The sequence below is a fragment of the Triturus cristatus genome, chromosome 8, assembly GCF_964204655.1.
Source record: "Triturus cristatus chromosome 8, aTriCri1.1, whole genome shotgun sequence".
Lineage (NCBI taxonomy): Eukaryota > Metazoa > Chordata > Amphibia > Caudata > Salamandridae > Triturus > Triturus cristatus.
This window is the reverse complement of record NC_140591.1, coordinates 1,621,589,429-1,621,611,360: the sequence shown is the minus strand read 5'-3', so window position 1 is coordinate 1,621,611,360 and position 21,932 is coordinate 1,621,589,429. Positions and strand designations below refer to the sequence as shown.

At 42.4% G+C, this 21,932-nt stretch overlaps 8 non-coding genes across 8 annotated transcripts; all 8 read left to right on the top strand.

The window, feature by feature from the left end:
• Window positions 1–719: 719 nt before the first annotated feature.
• TRNAT-AGU (transfer RNA threonine (anticodon AGU)) lies at window positions 720–793 on the top strand. Its single transcript has one exon. It is a non-coding gene; the product is annotated as a tRNA-Thr (tRNA).
• A 439-nt stretch (window positions 794–1,232) lies between these two features.
• On the top strand, window positions 1,233–1,305 carry TRNAS-ACU (transfer RNA serine (anticodon ACU)). Its single transcript has one exon. It is a non-coding gene; the product is annotated as a tRNA-Ser (tRNA).
• Window positions 1,306–5,309: 4,004 nt separating this feature from the next.
• TRNAT-CGU (transfer RNA threonine (anticodon CGU)) lies at window positions 5,310–5,382 on the top strand. Its single transcript has one exon. It is a non-coding gene; the product is annotated as a tRNA-Thr (tRNA).
• Window positions 5,383–5,816: 434 nt separating this feature from the next.
• Window positions 5,817–5,890, top strand: TRNAT-AGU (transfer RNA threonine (anticodon AGU)). The gene has a single exon. It is a non-coding gene; the product is annotated as a tRNA-Thr (tRNA).
• Window positions 5,891–7,348: 1,458 nt separating this feature from the next.
• Window positions 7,349–7,421, top strand: TRNAS-CGA (transfer RNA serine (anticodon CGA)). Its single transcript has one exon. It is a non-coding gene; the product is annotated as a tRNA-Ser (tRNA).
• Window positions 7,422–7,855: 434 nt separating this feature from the next.
• TRNAT-AGU (transfer RNA threonine (anticodon AGU)) lies at window positions 7,856–7,929 on the top strand. The gene has a single exon. It is a non-coding gene; the product is annotated as a tRNA-Thr (tRNA).
• A 438-nt stretch (window positions 7,930–8,367) lies between these two features.
• TRNAT-CGU (transfer RNA threonine (anticodon CGU)) lies at window positions 8,368–8,440 on the top strand. The gene has a single exon. It is a non-coding gene; the product is annotated as a tRNA-Thr (tRNA).
• A 947-nt stretch (window positions 8,441–9,387) lies between these two features.
• On the top strand, window positions 9,388–9,460 carry TRNAT-CGU (transfer RNA threonine (anticodon CGU)). Its single transcript has one exon. It is a non-coding gene; the product is annotated as a tRNA-Thr (tRNA).
• Window positions 9,461–21,932: the final 12,472 nt, after the last annotated feature.

The following is a 21,932-nucleotide window of genomic DNA, read 5'->3' as shown; positions in this document are numbered from 1 at the left end:
GATGAATATATGTAAAACACTTATTTATGAACTATTCAAAATATGGGATTGAGTTTAAAATGTGTTCTTTTGTAATACAACATAGCTATTCTTGTTTACAGATTAGGAATCCTTGCTTGTTTAACATTAGAATACATATTAAGACACTTTAACACAGGCACAAAATTTGATCACCAATACTAAATTAATGATCCCTTCTATATCACTAAAGTAGGTGCTGTGGCTAAGTGGTTAAAGCGCCTGTCTAGTAAACAGGAAATCCTGAGTTCAAATCTTAGCAGCACCTTATTATTGGTCCTTACATGTAAAAATAATTTTCATCACGGAATGTTTAATACATTTTAAAAAGAAAAGTGTTGTTCTGTGAACATTAGAATGAGGCATCTTAAATTGAAAAACAAAAAAACTTGGTATTGTGAAGATTTTCAAAGTAATGCTTTGAATAAAAAAGGGAAAAAAGAGTGACAAAGAGCAAAATGGAGATAAAAAATCATTCTAGAGTTGAATTCAAGTAATGCATTCTTAAAGAAGGCATGATTAAAACATTTATGAACAAGATAAGCAATATATCAATGAGGTGTTTATGAATAGGATCAGTATCCTCGTCTAAAGTAGTTGAGTAGAGCGTTTTCTGAACTGAGAAATGATTATGAAAGTGAAAAACTCAGGATTCTCTTGAACACCATATGGCAAACTGTTCCTTAAAGCATTTTCAAGAGGGTGCTGTGGCTTAGCTGGTTAAAGCGCCTGTCTAGTAAACAGGAGATCCTGAGTTCAAATCTCAGCAGTGCCTTGCTTTCCTCATTCTTATATAAAAAACTATTTTCATTAAGTCGTCCTGCGATTCAATTCAATTAGAAAAGTCTGATTTATCTTTCGGTTGAACAGATCATCTTAAACCTAATAAAAACTGAAAGAGTTTTCAATATTATAGTAACAATACTGTGATTACAAAAATCAAAAAGGAATTTCAATGAGCAAGAGGCAGATGAAATATAACCCTAGATTTGAGCAATATTGATGAATATATGTAAAACACTTATTTATGAACTATTCAAAATATGGGATTGAGTTTAAAATGTGTTCTTTTGTAATACAACATAGCTATTCTTGTTTACAGATTAGGAATCCTTGCTTGTTTAACATTAGAATACATATTAAGACACTTTAACACAGGCACAGGATTTGATCACCAATACTAAATTAATGATCCCTTCTGTATCACTTAAATAGGTGCTGTGGCTAAGTGGTTAAAGCGCCTGTCTACTAAACAGGAAAACCTGAGTTCAAATCTCAGCAGCACCTTATTATTGGTCCTTACATGTAAAAATAATTTTCATCACGCAAATGTTTAATACATTTTAAAAAGAAAAGTGTTGTTCTGTGAACATTAGAAGGGGTCATCTTAAATTGAAAAACTAAAAAACGTGGTATTGTGAAGATTTTCAAAGTAATGCTTTGAATGGAAAAGGGAAAAAAGAGTGACAAAGAGCAAAATAGAGATAAAAAATTCATTCTAGAGTTGAATTCAAGTAATGCATTCTTAAAGAAGGCATAATTAAAACATTTATGAACAGGATAAGCAATATATCAATGAGGTGTTTATGAATAGGATCAGTATCCTCGTCTAAACTATTTGAGTAGTGCGTTTTCTGAACTGAGAAATGATTATGAAAGTGAGAAACTCAGGTTTCTCTTGAACACCATATGGCAAACTGTTCCTTAAAGAAATTTCAAGAGGGTGCTGTGGCATAGCTGGTTAAAGCGCCTATCTATTAAACAGGAGATCATGAGTTCAAATCTCAGCAGTGCCTTGCTTTCCTCATTCTTAAATAAAAAATTATTTTCATTAAGTCGTCCTGCGATTCAATTAAATTAGAAAAGTCTGATTTATCTTTCGGTTGAACAGATCATCTTAAACCTAATAAAAACTGAACGTGTTTTCAATATTATAGTAACAATACTGTGATTGCAAAATCAAAAAGGTATTTCAATGAGCAAGAGGCAGATGAAATATGACCCTAGATTTGAGCAATATTGATGAATATATGTAAAACACTTATTTATAAACTATTCAAAATATGGGATTGAGTTTAAAATGTGTTCTTTTTTAATACAACATAGCTATTCTTGTTTACTAATTAGGAATCCTTGCTTTCTTAACATTAGAATACATATTAAGACACTTTAACACAGGCACAGAATTTGATCACCAATACTAAATTAATGATCCCTTCGGTATCATTAAAATAGGTGCTGTGGCTAAGTGGTTAAAGCGCCTGTCTCGTAAACAGGAAATGCTGAGTTCAAATCTTAGCAGCACCTTATTATTGGTCCTTACATGTAAAAATAATTTTCATCACGCAAATGTTTAATACATTTTAAAAAGAAAAGTGTTGTTCTGTGAACATTAGAATGGGTCATGTTAAATTGAAAAACAAAAATACGTGGTATTGTGAAGATTTTCAAAGTAATGCTTTGAATGAAAAAGGGAAAAAAGAGTGACAAAAAGCAAAATAGAGATAAAAAATCATTCTAGAGTTGAATTCAAGTAATGCATTCTTAAAGAAGGCATAATTTAAACATTTATGAACAGGATAAGCAATATATCAATGAGGTGTTTATGAATAGGATCAGTATCCTCGTCTAAACTATTTGAGTAGTGCGTTTTCTGAACTGAGAAATGAATATGAAAGTGAAAAACTCAGGTTTCTCTTGAACACCATATGGCAAACTGTTCCTTAAAGCAATTTCAAGAGGGTGCTGTGGCTTAGCTGGTTAAAGCGCCTATCTAGTAAACAGGAGATCCTGAGTTCAAATCTCAGCAGTGCCTTGCTTTCCACATTCTTAAATAAAAAACTATTTTCATTAATTCGTCCTGCGATTCAATTAAATTAGAAAAGTCTGATTTATCTTTCGGTTGAACAGATCATCTTAAACCTAATAAAAACTGAAAGTGTTTTCAATATTATAGTAACAATACTGTGATTGCAAAATCAAAAAGGTATTTCAATGAGCAAGAGGCAGATGAAATATAACCCTAGATTTGAGCAATATTGATGAATATATGTAAAACACTTATTTATGAACTATTCAAAATATGGGATTGAGTTTAAAATGTGTTCTTTTTTAATACAACATAGCTATTCTTGTTTACAGATTAGGAATCCTTGCATGTTTAACATTAGAATACATATTAAGACACTTTAACACAGGCACAGAATTTGATCACCAATACTAAATTAATGATCCCTTTTATATTACTAAAGTAGGTTATGTGGCTAAGTGGTTAAAGTCCCTGTCTCGTAAACAGGAAATCCTGAGTTCAAATCTCAGCTGCACCTTATTATTGGTCCTTACATGTAAAAATAATTTTCATCACGCAAATGTTTAATACATTTTAAAAAGAAAAGTGTTGTTCTGTGAACATTAGAATGGGTCATCTTAAATTGAAAAACAAAAATACGTGGTATTGTGAAGATTTTCAAAGTAATGCTTTGAATGAAAAAGGGAAAAAAGAGTGACAAAAAGCAAAATAGAGATAAAAAATCATTCTAGAGTTGAATTCAAGTAATGCATTCTTAAAGAAGGCATAATTAAAACATTTATGAACAGGATAAGCAATATATCAATGAGGTGTTTATGAATAGGATCAGTATCCTCGTCTAAACTATTTGAGTAGTGCGTTTTCTGAACTGAGAAATGAATATGAAAGTGAAAAACTCAGGTTTCTCTTGAACACCATATGGCAAACTGTTCCTTAAAGCATTTTCAAGAGGGTGCTGTGGCTTAGCTGGTTAAAGCACCTATCTAGTAAACAGGAGATCCTGAGTTCAAATCTCAGCAGTGCCTTGCTTTCCTCATTCTTATATAAAAAACTATTTTCATTAATTCGTCCTGCGATTCAATTAAATTAGAAAAGTCTGATTTATCTTTCGGTTGAACAGATCATCTTAAACCTAATAAAAACTGAAAGTGATTTCAATATTATAGTAACAATACTGTGATTGCAAAATCAAAAAGGTATTTCAATGAGCAAGAGGCAGATGAAATATAACCCTAGATTTGAGCAATATTGATGAACATATGTAAAACACTTATTTATGAACTATTCAAAATATGGGATTGAGTTTAAAATGTGTTCTTTTGTAATACAACATAGCTATTCTTGTTTACAGATTAGGAATCCTTGCTTGTTTAACATTAGAATACATATTAAGACACTTCAACACAGGCACAGAATTTGATGACCAATACTAAATTAATGATCCCTTCTGTATCACTAACATAGGTGCTGTGGCTAAGTGGTTAAAGTGCCTGTCTCGTAAACAGGAAATGCTGAGTTCAAATCTTAGCAGCACCTTATTATTGGTCCTTACATGTAAAAATAATTTTCATCACGCAAATGTTTAATACATTTTAAAAAGAAAAGTGTTGTTCTGTGAACATTAGAATGGGTCATCTTAAATTGAAAAACAAAAATACGTGGTATTGTGAAGATTTTCAAAGTAATGCTTTGAATGAAAAAGGGAAAAAAGAGTGACAAAAAGCAAAATAGAGATAAAAAATCATTCTAGAGTTGAATTCAAGTAATGCATTCTTAAAGAAGGCATAATTAAAACATTTATGAACAGGATAAGCAATATATCAATGAGGTGTTTATGAATAGGATCAGTATCCTCGTCTAAACTATTTGAGTAGTGCGTTTTCTGAACTGAGAAATGAATATGAAAGTGAAAAACTCAGGTTTCTCTTGAACACCATATGGCAAACTGTTCCTTAAAGCATTTTCAAGAGGGTGCTGTGGCTTAGCTGGTTAAAGCACCTATCTAGTAAACAGGAGATCCTGAGTTCAAATCTCAGCAGTGCCTTGCTTTCCACATTCTTAAATAAAAAACTATTTTCATTAATTCGTCCTGCGATTCAATTCAATTAGAAAAGTCTGATTTATCTTTCGGTGTAACAGATCATCTTAAACCTAATAAAAACTGAAAGAGTTTTCAATATTATAGTTACAATACTGTGATTGCAAAATCAAAAAGGTATTTCAATGAGCAAGAGGCAGATGAAATGTAACCCTAGATTTGAGCAATATTGATGAATATATGTAAAACACTTATTTATGAACTATTCAAAATATGGGATTGAGTTTAAAATGTGTTCTTTTTTAATACAACATAGCTATTCTTGTTTACAGATTAGGAATCCTTGCATGTTTAACATTAGAATACATATTAAGACACTTTAACACAGGCACAGAATTTGATCACCAATACTAAATTAATGATCCCTTTTATTTTACTAAAGTAGGTGCTGTGGCTAAGTGGTTAAAGTGCCTGTCTCGTAAACAGGAAATCCTGAGTTCAAATCTCAGCTGCACCTTATTATTGGTCCTTACATGTACAAATAATTTTCATCACGCAAATGTTTAATACATTTTAAAAAGAAAAGTGTTGTTCTGTGAACATTAGAATGGGTCATCTTAAATTGAAAAACAAAAAAACGTGGTATTGTGAAGATTTTCAAAGTAATGCTTTGAATGAAACAGGGAAAAAAGAGTGACAAAGAGCAAAATAGAGATAAAAAATCATTCTAGAGTTGAATTCAAGTAATGCATTCTGAAGGAAGGCATGATTAAAACATTTATGAACAAGATAAGCAATATATCAATGAGGTGTTTATGAATAGGATCAGTATCCTCGTCTAAAGTAGTTGAGTAGAGCGTTTTCTGAACTGAGAAATGATTATGAAAGTGAAAAACTCAGGATTCTCTTGAACACCATATGGCAAACTGTTCCTTAAAGCATTTTCAAGAGGGTGCTGTGGCTTAGCTGGGTAAAGCGCCTGTCTAGTAAACAGGAGATCCTGAGTTCAAATCTCAGCAGTGCCTTGCTTTCCTCATTCTTAAATAAAAAACTATTTTCATTAATTCGTCCTGCGATTCAATTAAATTAGAAAAGTCTGATTTATCTTTCGGTTGAACAGATCATCTTAAACCTAATAAAAACTGAAAGTGATTTCAATATTATAGTAACAATACTGTGATTGCAAAATCAAAAAGGTATTTCAATGAGCAAGAGGCAGATGAAATATAACCCTAGATTTGAGCAATATTGATGAACATATGTAAAACACTTATTTATGAACTATTCAAAATATGGGATTGAGTTTAAAATGTGTTCTTTTGTAATACAACATAGCTATTCTTGTTTACAGATTAGGAATCCTTGCTTGTTCAACATTAGAATACATATTAAGACACTTCAACACAGGCACAGAATTTGATGACCAATACTAAATTAATGATCCCTTCTGTATCACTAAAATAGGTGCTGTGGCTAAGTGGTTAAAGCGCCTGTCTCGTAAACAGGAAATGCTGAGTTCAAATCTTAGCAGCACCTTATTATTGGTCCTTACATGTAAAAATAATTTTCATCACGCAAATGTTTAATACATTTTAAAAAGAAAAGTGTTGTTCTGTGAACATTAGAATGGGTCATCTTAAATTGAAAAACAAAAATACGTGGTATTGTGAAGATTTTCAAAGTAATGCTTTGAATGAAAAAGGGAAAAAAGAGAGACAAAAAGCAAAATAGAGATAAAAAAATCATTCTAGAGTTGAATTCAAGTAATGCATTCTTAAAGAAGGCATAATTAAAACATTTATGAACAGGATAAGCAATATATCAATGAGGTGTTTATGAATAGGATCAGTATCCTCGTCTAAACTATTTGAGTAGTGCGTTTTCTGAACTGAGAAATGAATATGAAAGTGAAAAACTCAGGTTTCTCTTGAACACCATATGGCAAACTGTTCCTTAAAGCATTTTCAAGAGGGTGCTGTGGCTTAGCTGGTTAAAGCACCTATCTAGTAAACAGGAGATCCTGAGTTCAAATCTCAGCAGTGCCTTGCTTTCCACATTCTTAAATAAAAAACTATTTTTATTAATTCGTCCTGCGATTCAATTAAATTAGAAAAGTCTGATTTATCTTTCGGTTGAACAGATCATCTTAAACCTAATAAAAACTGAAAGTGTTTTCAATATTATAGTAACAATACTGTGATTGCAAAATCAAAAAGGTATTTCAATGAGCAAGAGGCAGATGAAATGTAACCCTAGATTTGAGCAATATTGATGAATATATGTAAAACACTTATTTATGAACTATTCAAAATATGGGATTGAGTTTAAAATGTGTTCTTTTTTAATACAACATAGCTATTCTTGTTTACAGATTAGGAATCCTTGCATGTTTAACATTAGAATACATATTAAGACACTTTAACACAGGCACAGAATTTGATCACCAATACTAAATTAATGATCCCTTTTATATTACTAAAGTAGGTGCTGTGGCTAAGTGGTTAAAGTGCCTGTCTCGAAAACAGGAAATCCTGAGTTCAAATCTCAGCTGCACCTTAATATTGGTCCTTACATGTACAAATAATTTTCATCACGCAAATGTTTAATACATTTTAAAAAGAAAAGTGTTGTTCTGTGAACATTAGAATGGGTCATCTTAAATTGAAAAACAAAAAAACGTGGTATTGTGAAGATTTTCAAAGTAATGCTTTGAATGAAAAAGGGAAAAAAGAGTGACAAAGAGCAAAATAGAGATAAAAAATCATTCTAGAGTTGAATTCAAGTAATGCATTCTGAAAGAAGGCATGATTAAAACATTTATGAACAAGATACGCAATATATCAATGAGGTGTTTATGAATAGGATCAGTATCCTCGTCTAAAGTAGTTGAGTAGAGCGTTTTCTGAACTGAGAAATGATTATGAAAGTGAAAAACTCAGGATTCTCTTGAACACCATATGGCAAACTGTTCCTTAAAGCATTTTCAAGAGGGTGCTGTGGCTTAGCTGGTTAAAGCACCTGTCTAGTAAACAGGAGATCCTGAGTTCAAATCTCAGCAGTGCCTTGCTTTCCTCATTCTTAAATAAAAATCTATTTTCATTAAGGCGTCCAGCGATTGAATTATATTAGAAAAGTCTGATTTATCTTTCGGTTGAACAGATCATCTTAAACCTAATAAAAACTGAAAGTGTTTTCAATATTATAGTACCAATAATGTGATTGCAAAATCAAAAAGGTATTTCAATGAGCAAGAGGCAGATGAAATATGACCCTAGATTTGAGCAATATTGATGAATATATGTAAAACACTTATTTATAAACTATTCAAAATATGGGATTGAGTTTAAAATGTGTTCTTTTTTAATACAACATAGCTATTCTTGTTTACTAATTAGGAATCCTTGCTTGCTTAACATTAGAATACATATTAAGACACTTTAACACAGGCACAGAATTTGATCACCAATACTAAATTAATGATCCCTTCTGTATCACTAAAGTAGGTGCTGTGGCTAAGTGGTTAAAGCGCCTGTCTCGTAAACAGGAAATCCTGAGTTCAAATCTCAGCAGCACCTTATTATTGGTCCTTACATGTAAAAATAATTTTCATCACGCAAATGTTTAATACATTTTAAAAAGAAAAGTGTTGTTCTGTGAACATTAGAATGGGTCATCTTAAATTGAAAAACTAAAAAACGTGGTATTGTGAAGATTTTCAAAGTAATGCTTTGAATGAAAAAGGGAAAAAAGAGTGACAAAGAGCAAAATATAGATAAAAAAAGCATTCTAGAGTTGAAATCAAGTAATGCATTCTTAAAGAAGGCATAATTAAAACATTTATGAACAGGATAAGCAATATATCAATGAGGTGTTTATCAATAGGATCAGTATCCTCGTCTAAAGTAGTTGAGTAGAGCGTTTTCTGAACTGAGAAATGATTATGAAAGTGAAAAACTCAGGATTCTCTTGAACACCATATGGCAAACTGTTCTTTAAAGCATTTTCAAGAGGGTGCTGTGGCTTAGCTGGTTAAAGCGCCTGTCCAGTAAACAGGAGATCCTGAGTTCAAATCTCAGTAGTGCCTTGCTTTCCTCATTCTTAAATAAAAAACTATTTTCATTAATTCGTCCTGCGATTCAATTAAATTAGAAAAGTCTGATTTATCTTTCGGTTGAACACATCTTTTTAAACCTAATAAAAACTGAAAGTGATTTCAATATTATAGTAACAATACTGTGATTGCAAAATCAAAAAGGTATTTCAGTGAGCAAGAGGCAGATGAAATATAACCCTAGATTTGAGCAATATTGAAGAATATATGTAAAACACTTATTTATGAACTATTCAAAATATGGGATTGAGTTTAAAATGTGTTCTTTTGTAATACAACATAGCTATTCTTGTTTACAGATTAGGAATCCTTGCTTGTTTAACATTAGAATACATATTAAGACACTTTAATACAGGCACAGGATTTGATCACCAATACTAAATTAATGATCCCTTCTGTATCACTTAAATAGGTGCTGTGGCTAAGTGGTTAAAGCGCCTGTCTCGTAAACAGGAAATCCTGAGTTCAAATCTCAGCAGCACCTTATTATTGGTCCTTACATGTAAAAATAATTTTCATCACGCAAATGTTTAATACATTTTAACCCCTTGGATGCTCAGGACGGAGCGGTTCCGTCATGAGCATCAGTTGGGCTGTGCTCATGACGGAACCGCTCCGTCATGAGGACAGCCCCTGGGGGAAGCGCTGGCGCTCCCCCCCTGGGGCATCGATCGTGCCCCCACAGACGGGGATGGCAGCGGAAGAGTTTCCGCTGCCACCCCCGAGCCCCCCCACGCTTCCTGGTGACGTCAGCGCGCACAGCGCACGCCGGCGTCATCAGGGAGTGCTCGGACGCCTGGAAGCCATTTGCTTCCAGGCGTCCACAGCGAGTAGGTGAGTCTTGTGTGTTCCGGTGGGGCGGCGGGGGCCTTTCAGAGCGTATTGAGGCATCGGGGGAGAGGAAAGAGTATTTCCTCTCCCCTGATGTCTCAATACAGGGCATTCCTGCTCCACGATCGCGCACAGCGTCGCGATCGTGGAGCAGGGATGCCCCACTAGACACCAGGGATGTGTTTTATTTTATTTTGGAAGCGACCCCTTGGGTAAGGGTCGCTTCCTGGGGGCCATATATAATTATAAGACTTTTCTGCCCCCTCTGGGGGCAGATCGGTGGTTTTTTTTCGCCGTTTCTGCTCCCAGGGGGGGCAGAAAAGCCCACTAGACACCAGGGATATCAGTATTTATGTAGGAAGCGCCCCCTTGAGCAAGGGTCGCTTCCTTGGGGCCCTAAATTGTTGGAAGACTTTTCTGCCCCCTCTGGGGGCAGATCGGTGTCATTTGTTTTGCCGTTTCTGCTCCCAGGGGGGGCAGAAAAGCCCACTAGACACCAGGGATCTTATTATTATTGTAGGAAGCGACCCCTTGGGCAAGGGTCGCTTCCTTGGGCCCACAAATTTTTGAAAGACTTTTCTGCCCCCTCTGGGGGCAGATCGGTGTCATTATTTTGCCGTTTCTGCTCCTAGGGGGGGCAGAAAAGCCCACTAGACACCAGGGATCTTATTATTATTGTAGGAAGCGACCCCTTGGGCAAGGGTCGCTTCCTTGGGCCCCTAAATTTTTTGAAGACTTTTCTGCCCCCTCTGGGGGCAGGTCGGTGTTATTTTTTTGCCGTTTCTGCTCCCAGGGGGGGGGGGCAGAAAAGCCCACTAGACACCAGGGATCTAATTTTTGTTGTAGGAAGCGACCCCTTGGGCAAGGGTCGCTTCCTTGGGCCCCTAATTATTTTGTAGATTTTTCTGCCCCCTCTGGGGGCAGATCGGTTTTATTTTTTCGCCGTTTCTGCTCCCAGGGGGGGGGCAGAAAAGGCCACTAGACACCAGGGAATTAGTTCAAATAAAAATAGAAGTGACCCCTCGCTTCCAGGGTGTAATTTGTTTTCTGGCACACAACCCGATTGACCATTTGGGTAGTGACATAGCATGTTATAATGTTTATTGTTATATTTTTTGTGAATTCCAATTGTAATGTTTTTTTTTTGTTTACTTTTTTGTTCTAGGTGAAGGCTTTTCTTCTTTTCACGTTGCAGTTTTGTGACTGGTGGTTCTGCTGTTTGTGTAGTTTGGTAAGAGACTTATTTTTGTACAATGTAAATGTGTTTGATTTCTCTGCCTGTTTTGCAAATGGTGTAATAATAGCAGTATGTTTGGTTTTTGAGTGTCAAAAACTTTTTGCATTGGTGCTCGATGTGTATTTTGTTGTCTTGTGAGTAATTTGTTTTTTTTTCTTCTTTCTAGTTTGATATCGTTGGTTTTTGCTGTGTCACTGCAGAGTTGGTTTCTGGTGAGTGCAGCTGTCTCTTGTAATTGGATTGTATAGTTTTTGAGTACATTGATCTTTGTGATAAAGGTACACATTTCTTTACTTACTTGGTTTGCACATTGTTTGTTGTTGTTGACTTGTTTGTGCAGTCTTCTATCTTAGTAAGTATAATGGCTAGCCGCAGGATTACTGCTCAGCAGGTTGTTGGTTTGCTGTTTGAGTCTTCCTCTGACCATGGTTCAGAGACTGACTCTGCATCTGAGGGAGAGGAGGCAGGGGACGATTCTGGCAGTGAGTTTTCTCTCCGTATGGGGTCATCGGATGATGAAGATACTCTTAGTGCGGATGAAGTGCCTGTGTTAGAGGAGGAGACTGATGTGCCGATAGTGCGGCAAGAGGCATCTGGGCTGCAGCCTGCGGCTGCAAGGCTTCCCGTTGGTGTAGTGCGGCAAGAGGCTTCTGGGCTGCAGCCTGCGGCTGCAAGGCTTCCCGTTGGTGTAGTGCGGCAAGAGGCTTCTGAGCTGCAGCCTGCGGCTGCAAGGCTTCCCGTTGGTGTAGTGCGGCAAGAGGCATCTGGGCTGCAGGCTGGGGCTGCAAGGCTTCCCGTTGAAAGTGATGACCTCTGGGTTGCCCCTGGCATGGTGCAGCCGGCATTGCCAGAGTTTACTGGTGTTCCAGGGCCTACAGTGAATACTGAAAACTTTTTGCCGGTAAATATTTTTCAGTTGTTTATGGACGATGTGTTTTTGGCAGAGATTGTTGAGCAGACTAATTTGTATGCCGAACAGTTTTTGAGGGACAACAGTGCCAGTCTTAAGCCACACTCTAGAGCTACCCGGTGGACTCCCACAAATGTTGAAGAGATGAAGAAGTTCTTGGGTTTAACTTTTTTGATGGGCTTGCTAAGGAAGCCATCAATGTCTTCATATTGGTCTAGCAGTCCCTTGATGGCAACGTCTATTTTTCCGGCAGTCATGAGTCGTGACAGGTATTTGCTTCTGCTTCGGATGATGCACTTTGTTGATAATGGTTTAGCGTTGCCACGAGATCACCCTGATTGTGACCGTCTTTTTAAGATTAGGCCTGTCCTTGATCACTTTGTTGATCGATTTTCTGAGATTTATGCCCCTGGTAGAGAAATTGCAGTGGATGAGTCTTTGGTGTTGTTCAAGGGCCGCTTGGTTTTTAGGCAATACATTCCTAGTAAGAGGGCACGCTATGGAATAAAGCTGTATATGCTGTGTGACAGTAGGACTGGATATGTCTCTAATTTCAGGGTGTACACCGGTAAGGAATCTAGGTTTAACCTCCCTGGTTGTCCGTCCACTTTTGGAGAGACTGAGAAAATTGTTTGGGAACTTGGTAGAGGAATTTTTAACAAAGGCCACCATGTATATGTAGATAACTTCTACACTGGTGTGCGGTTGTTCAGGGAATTGGCCAAAGTGGACACTGTTGCTTGTGGCACAATCCGCTCTAACCGTAAAGGTTTCCCGAAAGAACTTGTTTGTCAAAAGCTTGTGCGGGGACAGTGCAGTGTGTTGCGTTGCCAGGAGCTTCTTGCTGTGAAGTTTACAGACAGGAGAGATGTCTACATGCTGACTTCCATCCATGATGAAAGCACTGCACCTGTGACTGTTTGGGGTCAGGTCGCTGAAGCGCGCAAACCTGTGTGCATTTTAGACTATAATAGGCACATGGGTGGTGTTGACAGAGTAGATCAGAGGTTGGAACCTTACACTGCTCTTCGTAAGGCTTACATTTGGTACAAGAGGTTGGCTATCCATCTTTTCCACTTGGCAATGTTTAATGCTTTTGTTGTGTTCCAGGATTCTTGCCCTGAGTCAAAGATGACTTTTGCTAAGTTTCAGGAGTCTGTAATAGGCAGCCTTGTTGTAGTGGAACAGGCAAGTGTTCCTAGAGTTGGAGTGGTGGAGGATGTTGCTAGATTGAAAGAACGCCACTTTCCAGATCACATTCCTCCCACACCCGCAAAAGATTTTCCCAGTAGGAGATGTAGAGTCTGTTGGCGAAGAGGTTTGCGGAAGGAGAGTCGTATGTACTGCCCCGATTGTCCCTCTCATCCTGCACTGTGTCTCCCTGCTTGTTTCAGAGCGTACCACACGCGAAAAAACTTTTGGGAACATTCATGAGTGGTAAAGTGAACTGGCTGGTCTGTATTCTTTGGAAAATATGATTCTGTTTCAAGGTTGGTGTTAGTGCAATGTATTTAGTTGCTGATTTTCTGTTAGAAGATTTGTATCTATTTGCAATTTGTTTGTGTTTTTATTTTTTTCTAAAAAAATCCTAAATGTGATGGCGGTGTGTGTAGGCTTGCGCTTGGCTGTTGGCGTGTGTGGTCTGGCACTTGGTTGATGGTGTGCGTGGAATGGTGCTTGGCTGGCGGTGCGCGTGGACTGGCGGTGCGCGTGGACTGGCGGTGTGCATGGACTGGCGGTGTGCGTGGACTGGTGCGTGGCTGGTGGTGTGCGTGGACTGGTGCTTGGCTGGCGGTGTGCGTGGAATGGTGCTTGGCTGGCGGTGTGCGTGGAATGGTGCTTGGCTGGCGGTGTGCGTGGACTGGTACTTGGCTGGCGGTGTGCGTGGACTGGTGGTGTGTGCGGACTGGTGTTTGGCTGGTGGTGTCCGTGGACTGGAGCTTGGCTGGTGGTGTGCGTGGACTGGAGCTTGGCTGGCGGTGTGCGTGGAATGGTGCTTGGCTGGCGGTGTGCGTGGACTGGTACTTGGCTGGCGGTGTGCGTGGACTGGTGGTGTGTGCGGACTGGTGCTTGGCTGGTGGTGTCCGTGGACTGGAGCTTGGCTGGCGGTGTAGGTGGATTGGCGATTGGCTGCCGGTGTGCCTGGACTGGCAATTGGCTGGCGGTGTGCCTGGACTGGCGCTTGGCTAGCGGTGTGCGTGGACTGGCGTTTGGCTTGCGGTGTGTGTGGACTGGTGCTCGGCTGGCTGTGTGTGAGTAGTGACTTTCTGCTGGTAACTACACACACTGCTAGCTGAGTGCCACTCCACGCAATCCATTAGCCTGTGTAGTTGCTGTGTCTGGATTGTGGGCGTGTGAAAGTGATGGGCCATTGAATGGCGCTGTGTGCTGGTGTGAGTTTTGTTATGTGATGGGCCCGCGGCTGGCGGTGTGAATGGTTTTGTATGTCTCACACGTATGAAAGGTGTATGAATGGCCTGTAAAGAGGTTGGTGCCTTGTCGTGGCTTTACAGCTCACGAGCTGTGAGTCAATGGTTCAGTTTCTCGCCCTTTCAATTATTACCAGTGCATTTCATGTTTTGTGAAATCACTTGCTAATACAATTTTATCTACTGAACCATCACTCACCCTCGTGCCAAATCCAACCAGTATGTGTGTGTGCTTGCGGATTAGATGGCTGTGCAGTAATATTTGTCTTTCTGAAGCAGGGTGTACCTTGTCCCTTTTTGGTGATTTTTGTACTGTGTTGCTTTTGTACCTGGTGGTGCGAATGGTCTTGTTTGTATCACGTATGAAAGGTGTGTGAATGGCCTGTAAAGTGGTTGGTGCCTTGACGTGGCTTTACAGCTCACGAGCTGCGAGTCATTGGTTTGGTTTTTTGTGAATTTAATTATTGACAGTTGTAGGAACCTGGGGTCACCAGGCCCTATAGGCGGTAGCGTGGCGCGAGCCGGTCGGGCAACCAGAGGGCTAGGTGCTAAGCAACCATACACCACACGCTTCTCATGGACTAGGGACACACACAATAAGGGACGCCACACCGTTCAAATTATGCAAATACTTCAAGTTTATCCAAGTATAGCTGGTCAGATGCAGTTCAGGAAATCACAAGGTAATACATGAATTATAATACCATCATAACATTACATTCGACACTCTGGGTGGTATTTATGCAGTGCCTAACCTTGTTCTAGCGCTGTGCGCGCTTACGTAAAGTCTTTCCCTGGACCGGCCTTCTAACTAAGCGTAATACTTGAACGGGGACACATTGGGTTCACTAACATGGCGCCTGTGGAACTGAGCGCTCCTCGTAATCGATGGCCCCTAATCCTGTGAAGTAAAGCATATGAAACAAAGCGCTACGCGCAACCATTTGCAGGTAATTACAGTCGAGCAGAGCATATAATACGACACGTTACTCGTGATCCTGGTATGGAATTACCTTTGTGCGGAACATATAACACCATGCGGTACGCGCATCCCTTGGCATGTAATTACTGTCGAGTAGAGCATTTAACACAAGGCGCTACTCGCATTTCCTGGCAAACAATTACTTTCGAGTAGAGCATGTAACACAAGGCGCTACTCGCATTTCCTGGCAAACAATTACTTTCGAGTAGAGCATGTAACACAAGGCGCTACTCGCATTTCCTGGCAAACAATTACTTTCGAGTAGAGCATGTAACACGAGGCGCTACTCGCATTTCCTTGTAATGTAATTACTGTCGAGGAGAGCATATAACGCAATGCGCTACTCGCATTCCTTGTCGCTCCGGCTGGGGAAGCAGGGTCGGTGGCGGGAAGCGCCACACGAGGGTAATGTCAGTCAGTTCTTTGGGCGGCTTCCAGCGGGGAGAATGACCGGACTTGCGGAGCGGGTCCCTATGCTCCGGTGCAGTTCACAAAGCACCGCTCTCAGTATTACAGAAGGGGGGACACGGACAGGATCCCTCGGCGGGGTCTCTCCGTCGCGCAGGCAGGGGAGGGTATTCCCACGGAGGGGACAACCCGGGCCAAGTGCGGTGTGGTTTCCAGACCAGCAGGGGGCGCACCAGGGGGGATCTCAGCCTCCGGGCTTACCTCCGTCTCGGCGTCAGCAGGCGTCCGTCCTCACGACGATGGGGGAACTCGGCCCAGACCTTGCGCACCTCCTCACACGGCTGCGACGGCAGCGACGGGGCCCCGGGCTTCTCCTGGGCCTCGCGACACAGCAGGGCACTTCTCTAAGGCCTCGCAACACAGCAGGGCACTTCTCCAGGCCTCCAGGCCGCGGCGGTGAGTGCGCTGGCTTCGTCGTCGCAGGGGGGGGGCTCAAATTAAGGATGGGGAAATGGTGCTCAGCGGAGCACGCTGCCGGGGGTCCCAGACCAGGGCAGGAAGCGCGGGGGTCACAGCGCTAGTACCTGGTCGATCCCCGGTGGCTTGGCAATCGGCTTAGTATTTTGTTCAAAAGAGTAGCTTGGACACGCAGTCTCAGCTCTGGCATTCAAGGCTTACAGCTCGCTCTTGTCATGCAGTCTCAGTTCTTAAAGTTAGGTTTCAGTTCTCAGTTGACAGATGAAGTCTTTTGGCGCAGATGTATCTGGCGCCCTTAAGGGGTTCTGTTACAGGGGTAGGAATGGAGAGGGCGACTAGGTCCTTCCTAGTCAGGTTGGCAGAGAGTCTCTGGGTCCTCCTACTACTGGGCAAGATCAGTGGGATTCACAGGGCACCTCACTCACTTAAGAGGCAGTACCTAAATCCTGTCACTCTCAGAGGCATAAGTCCCTGGCTAGGCCCTACCGCCTACACTCCTGGTGGATTCTTCCAGCTCTGCTTCACCCCAATGGCCAACTCACCACACAAGTTTCCCTCCCACTCTTAAGTAGCCCTAGGTCAGGTGACCTCTAGCCAAGGCGGCAAAAGTAAAACCCCACCTCCCTTCTAGAAGGTTCCAGCTTCTTCCAGGAGCTTCCCCACTCTAACTATGGGACAAAAAGGCGGGCTGGTATCGCAACATTGTTGTGGGTCCCAGCCAGCTCCTGGCAGCTAGGGTGCTACTATGAAAAATGACCACCCTGCAGTAGCAGGGGTCTGTGGCAGCCATCTTGGGAGAAGTAAGCACCTGCACCTTAACATTACAAAAACGAAAAAAAATGAGGGAAAAAGGGCCAAGTCCAACAACAGTGCATTTCATTTTTGTGAAATTTCTTGTTAATAAAATTGAATACACTGAACCATGACTCGCCCTTGTGCCAAATCCAACCAGTATGTGTGTGTGTTTGAGGAATAGATGGTTGTGCAGGAATCTTTGTCTTTAGTTCCTCTGCCAAGGTACACTTTCCATGCAAGAATAACCCACCAACTGTAGATATTGTCGAAAACCCTTGGGAGTTCATGGTGATGTCTCTCTAGTGAATTGAAAATTATTTTTTATCCCCATTGTCCTGTAAACCTCAAACTGTCTGCCACATTTTCTTTGCAGTATTATTCCAAAATTCTCACGTTGTAGTAACAATTGTTAATCTGGTTTTGCAAGGGGGGTTACTTTGGTTTTTGGCCCGGTGCTCGGCGGCCATCTAGGGAAACCTACCAAACCCACACATTTCTGAAAACTAGACACCCGGCGGCTTCCAGGGAGGTATGGCTTGCGTGGATCCCTCAACGTTTCCTTACCCAGAATCCCCTGCAAACCTCATTTTTTGCTCAAAAAATCACTTTTTTCACACATTTTGGGGTGGGAAAGTAGTGGCATCACCGGGCTCACACAAATTTACCACCACCCAGCGTTCCCCCAGGTCTCCCGGTAAAAATGGTGCCTCACTTGTGTGGGAGGCCCAAGTACCCACGGCAGGCAAGGGCCCAAAACGTAGTGAGGCGACATCAAAATGGCCTATCGCAAAACCACCTGGTTTTGCAAGGGGGGTCACTTTGGTTTTTGGCCCGGTGCTCAGCGGCCATCTAGGGAAACCTACCAAACCCACGCATTTCTGAAAACTAGACACCCGGCGGCTTCCAGGGAGGTATGGCTTGCGTGGATCCCCCAACGTTTCCTTACCCAGAATACCCTGCAAACCTCAATTTTTGCTCAAAAAATCACTTTTTTCACACATTTTGGGGTGGGAAAGTAGTGGCATCACCGGGCTCACACAAATTTACCACCACCCAGCGTTCCCCCAGGTCTCCCGGTAAAAATGGTGCCTCACTTGTGTGGGAGGCCCAAGTACCCACGGCAGGCAAGGGCCCAAAACGTAGTGAGGCGACATCAAAATGGCCTATCGCAAAACCACCTGGTTTTGCAAGGGGGGTCACTTTGGTTTTTGGCCCGGTGCTCGGCGGCCATCTAGGGAAACCTACCAAACCCATGCATTTCTGAAAACTAGACACCCGGCGGCTTCCAGGGAGGTATGGCTTGCGTGGATCCCCCAACGTTTCCTTACCCAGAATCCCCTGCAAATCTCATTTTTTGCTCAAAAAATCACTTTTTTCACACATTTTGGGGTGGGAAAGTAGTGGCATCACCGGGCTCACACAAATTTACCACCACCCAGCGTTCCCCCAGGTCTCCCGGTAAAAATGGTGCCTCACTTGTGTGGGAGGCCCAAGTACCCGCGGCAGGCAAGGGCCCAAAACGTAGTGAGGCGACATCAAAATGGCCTATCGCAAAACCACCTGGTTTTGCAAGGGGGGTCACTTTGGTTTTTGGCCCGGTGCTCGGCGGCCATCTAGGGAAACCTACCAAACCCACGCATTTCTGAAAACTAGACACCCGGCGGCTTCCAGGGAGGTATGGCTTGCGTGGATCCCCCAACGTTTCCTTACCCAGAATCCCCTGCAAACCTCAATTTTTACTCAAAAAATCACTTTTTTCACACATTTTGGGGTGGGAAAGTAGTGGCATCACCGGGCTCACACAAATTTACCACCACCCAGCATTCCCCCAGGTCTCCCGGTAAAAATGGTGCCTCACTTGTGTGGGAGGCCCAAGTACTCGCGGCAGGCAAGGGCCCAAAACGTAGTGAGGCGACATCAAAATGGCCTATCGCAAAACCACCTGGTTTTGCAAGGGGGGTTACTTTGGTTTTTGGCCCGGTGCTCGGCGGCCATCTAAGGAAACCTACCAAACCCACGCATTTCTGAAAACTAGACACCAGGCGGCTTCCAGGGAGGTATGGCTTGCGTGGATCCCCCAACGTTTCCTTACCCAGAATCCTCTGCAAACCTCATTTTTTGCTCAAAAAATCACTTTTTTAACACATTTTGGGGTGGGAAAGTAGTGGCATCACCGGGCTCACACAAATTTACCACCACCCAGCGTTCCCCCAGGTCTCCCGGTAAAAATGGTGCCTCACTTGTGTGGGAGGCCCAAGTACCCGCGGCAGGCAAGGGCCCAAAACGTAGTGATGCGACATTTGGGATAGGCAATGTTGATGTCGCCTCACTACGTTTTGGGCCCTTGCCTGCCGCGGGTACTTGGGCCTCCCACACAAGTGAGGCACCATTTTTACCGGGAGACCTGGGGGAATGCTGGGTGGTGGTAAATTTGTGTGAGCCCGGTGATGCCACTACTTTCCCACCCCAAAATGTGTGAAAAAAGTGATTTTTTGAGCAAAAATTGAGGTTTGCAGGGGATTCTGGGTAAGGAAACGTTGGGGGATCCACGCAAGCCATACCTCCCTGGAAGCCGCCGGGTGTCTAGTTTTCAGAAATGCGTGGGTTTGGTAGGTTTCCCTAGATGGCCGCCGAGCACCGGGCCAAAAACCAAAGTGACCCCCCTTGCAAAACCAGGTGGTTTTGCGATAGGCCATTTTGATGTCGCCTCACTACGTTTTGGGCCCTTGCCTGCCGCGGGTTCTTGGGCCTCCCACACAAGTGAGGCACCATTTTTACCGGGAGACCTGGGGGAACGCTGGGTGGTGGTACATTTGTGTGAGCCCGGTGATGCCACTACTTTCCCACCCCAAAATGTGTGAAAAAAGTGATTTTTTGAGCAAAAATTGAGGTTTGCAGGGGATTCTGGGTAAGGAAACGTTGGGGGATCCACGCAAGCCATACCTCCCTGGAAGCCGCCGGGTGTCTAGTTTTCAGAAATGCATGGGTTTGGTAGGTTTCCCTAGATGGCCGCCGAGCACCGGGCCAAAAACCAAAGTGACCCCCCTTGCAAAACCAGGTGGTTTTGCGATAGGCCATTTTGATGTCGCCTCACTACGTTTTGGGCCCTTGCCTGCCGCGGGTACTTGGGCCTCCCACACAAGTGAGGCACCATTTTTACCGGGAGACCTGGGGGAACGCTGGGTGGTGGTAAATTTGTGTGAGCCCGGTGATGCCACTACTTTCCCACCCCAAAATGTGTGAAAAAAGTGATTTTTTGAGCAAAAATTGAGGTTTGCAGGGGATTCTGGGTAAGGAAACGTTGGGGGATCCACGCAAGCCATACCTACCTGGAAGCCGCCGGGTGTCTAGTTTTCAGAAATGCGTGGGCTTGGTAGGTTTCCCTAGGTGCCGGCAGGGCTAGGGTTCAAAATCTACAGCTAGTCACTTTGCCAAAAAAAGGGTCATTTTTCACTGCAAAACCACGTTGCGTTTTGCGCCGTTTCCTGTCGCGGGCACTATGCCGACCCGCACAAGTGAGGTACCATTTTTCTCGTAGGACTTTGGGGAACGCGGGGTGGGTGGAAATTTGTGGATCCACGCAGATTCCAGAACTTTCCATCACAGAAATGTGGGGAAAATGTGTTTTTTTTGTCAATTTTTTACGTTTGCAAGGGATTCTGGATAACAGACCATGGTGGGAGGCAGTCAAGTCACCCCATCCTGGATTCCCCTGGGTGTCTAGTTTTCAAAAATGTATAGGTTTGCTAGGTTTCCCTAGGTGCCGGCAGGGCTAGGGTTAAAAAACTACAGCTAGTCACTTTGCCAAAAAAGGGTCATTTTTCACTGCAAAATTGAGGTGTGACCACGTTGCGTTTTGCGCCATTTCCTGTCGCGGGCACTAGGCCGACCCGCACAAGTGAGGTACCATTTTTCTCGTAGGACGATGGGGAACGCGGGGTGGGTGGGAATTTGTGGATCCACGCAGATTCCAGAACTTTCCATCCCAGAAATGTGGGGAAAATGTGTTTTTTTGGTCAATTTTTTACGTTTGCAAGGGATTCTGGATAACAGACCATGGTGGGAGGCAGTCAAGTCACCCCATCCTGGATTCCCCTGGGTGTCTAGTTTTCAAAAATGTATAGGTTTGCTAGGTTTCCCTAGGTGCCGGCAGGGCTAGGGTTCAAAAACTACAGCTAGTCACTTTGCCAAAAAAGGGTCATTTTTCACTGCAAAATTGAGGTGTGAGCACGTTGCGTTTTGCGCCATTTCCTGTCGCGGGCACTAGGCCGACCCGCACAAGTGAGGTACCATTTTTCTCGTAGGACTTTGGGGAACGCGGGGTGGGTGGAAATTTGTGGATCCACGCAGATTCCAGAACTTTCCATCCCAGAAATGTGGGGAAAATGTGTTTTTTTTGTCAATTTTTTACGTTTGCAAGGGATTCTGGGTAACAGACCATGGTGGGAGGCAGTCAAGTCACCCCATCCTGGATTCCCTTGGGTGTCTAGTTTTCAAAAATGTATAGGTTTGCTAGGTTTCCCTAGGTGCCGGCAGGGCTAGGGTTCAAAATCTACAGCTAGTCACTTTGCCAAAAAAAGGGTCATTTTTCACTACAAAACCACGTTGCGTTTTGCGCCGTTTCCTGTCGCGGGCACTATGCCGACCCGCACAAGTGAGGTACCATTTTTCTCGTAGGACTTTGGGGAACGCGGGGTGGGTGGAAATTTGTGGATCCACGCAGATTCCAGAACTTTCCATCACAGAAATGTGGGGAAAATGTGTTTTTTTTGTCAATTTTTTATGTTTGCAAGGGATTCTGGGTAACAGACCATGGTGGGAGGCAGTCAAGTCACCCCATCCTGGATTCCCCTGGGTGTCTAGTTTTCAAAAATGTATAGGTTTTCT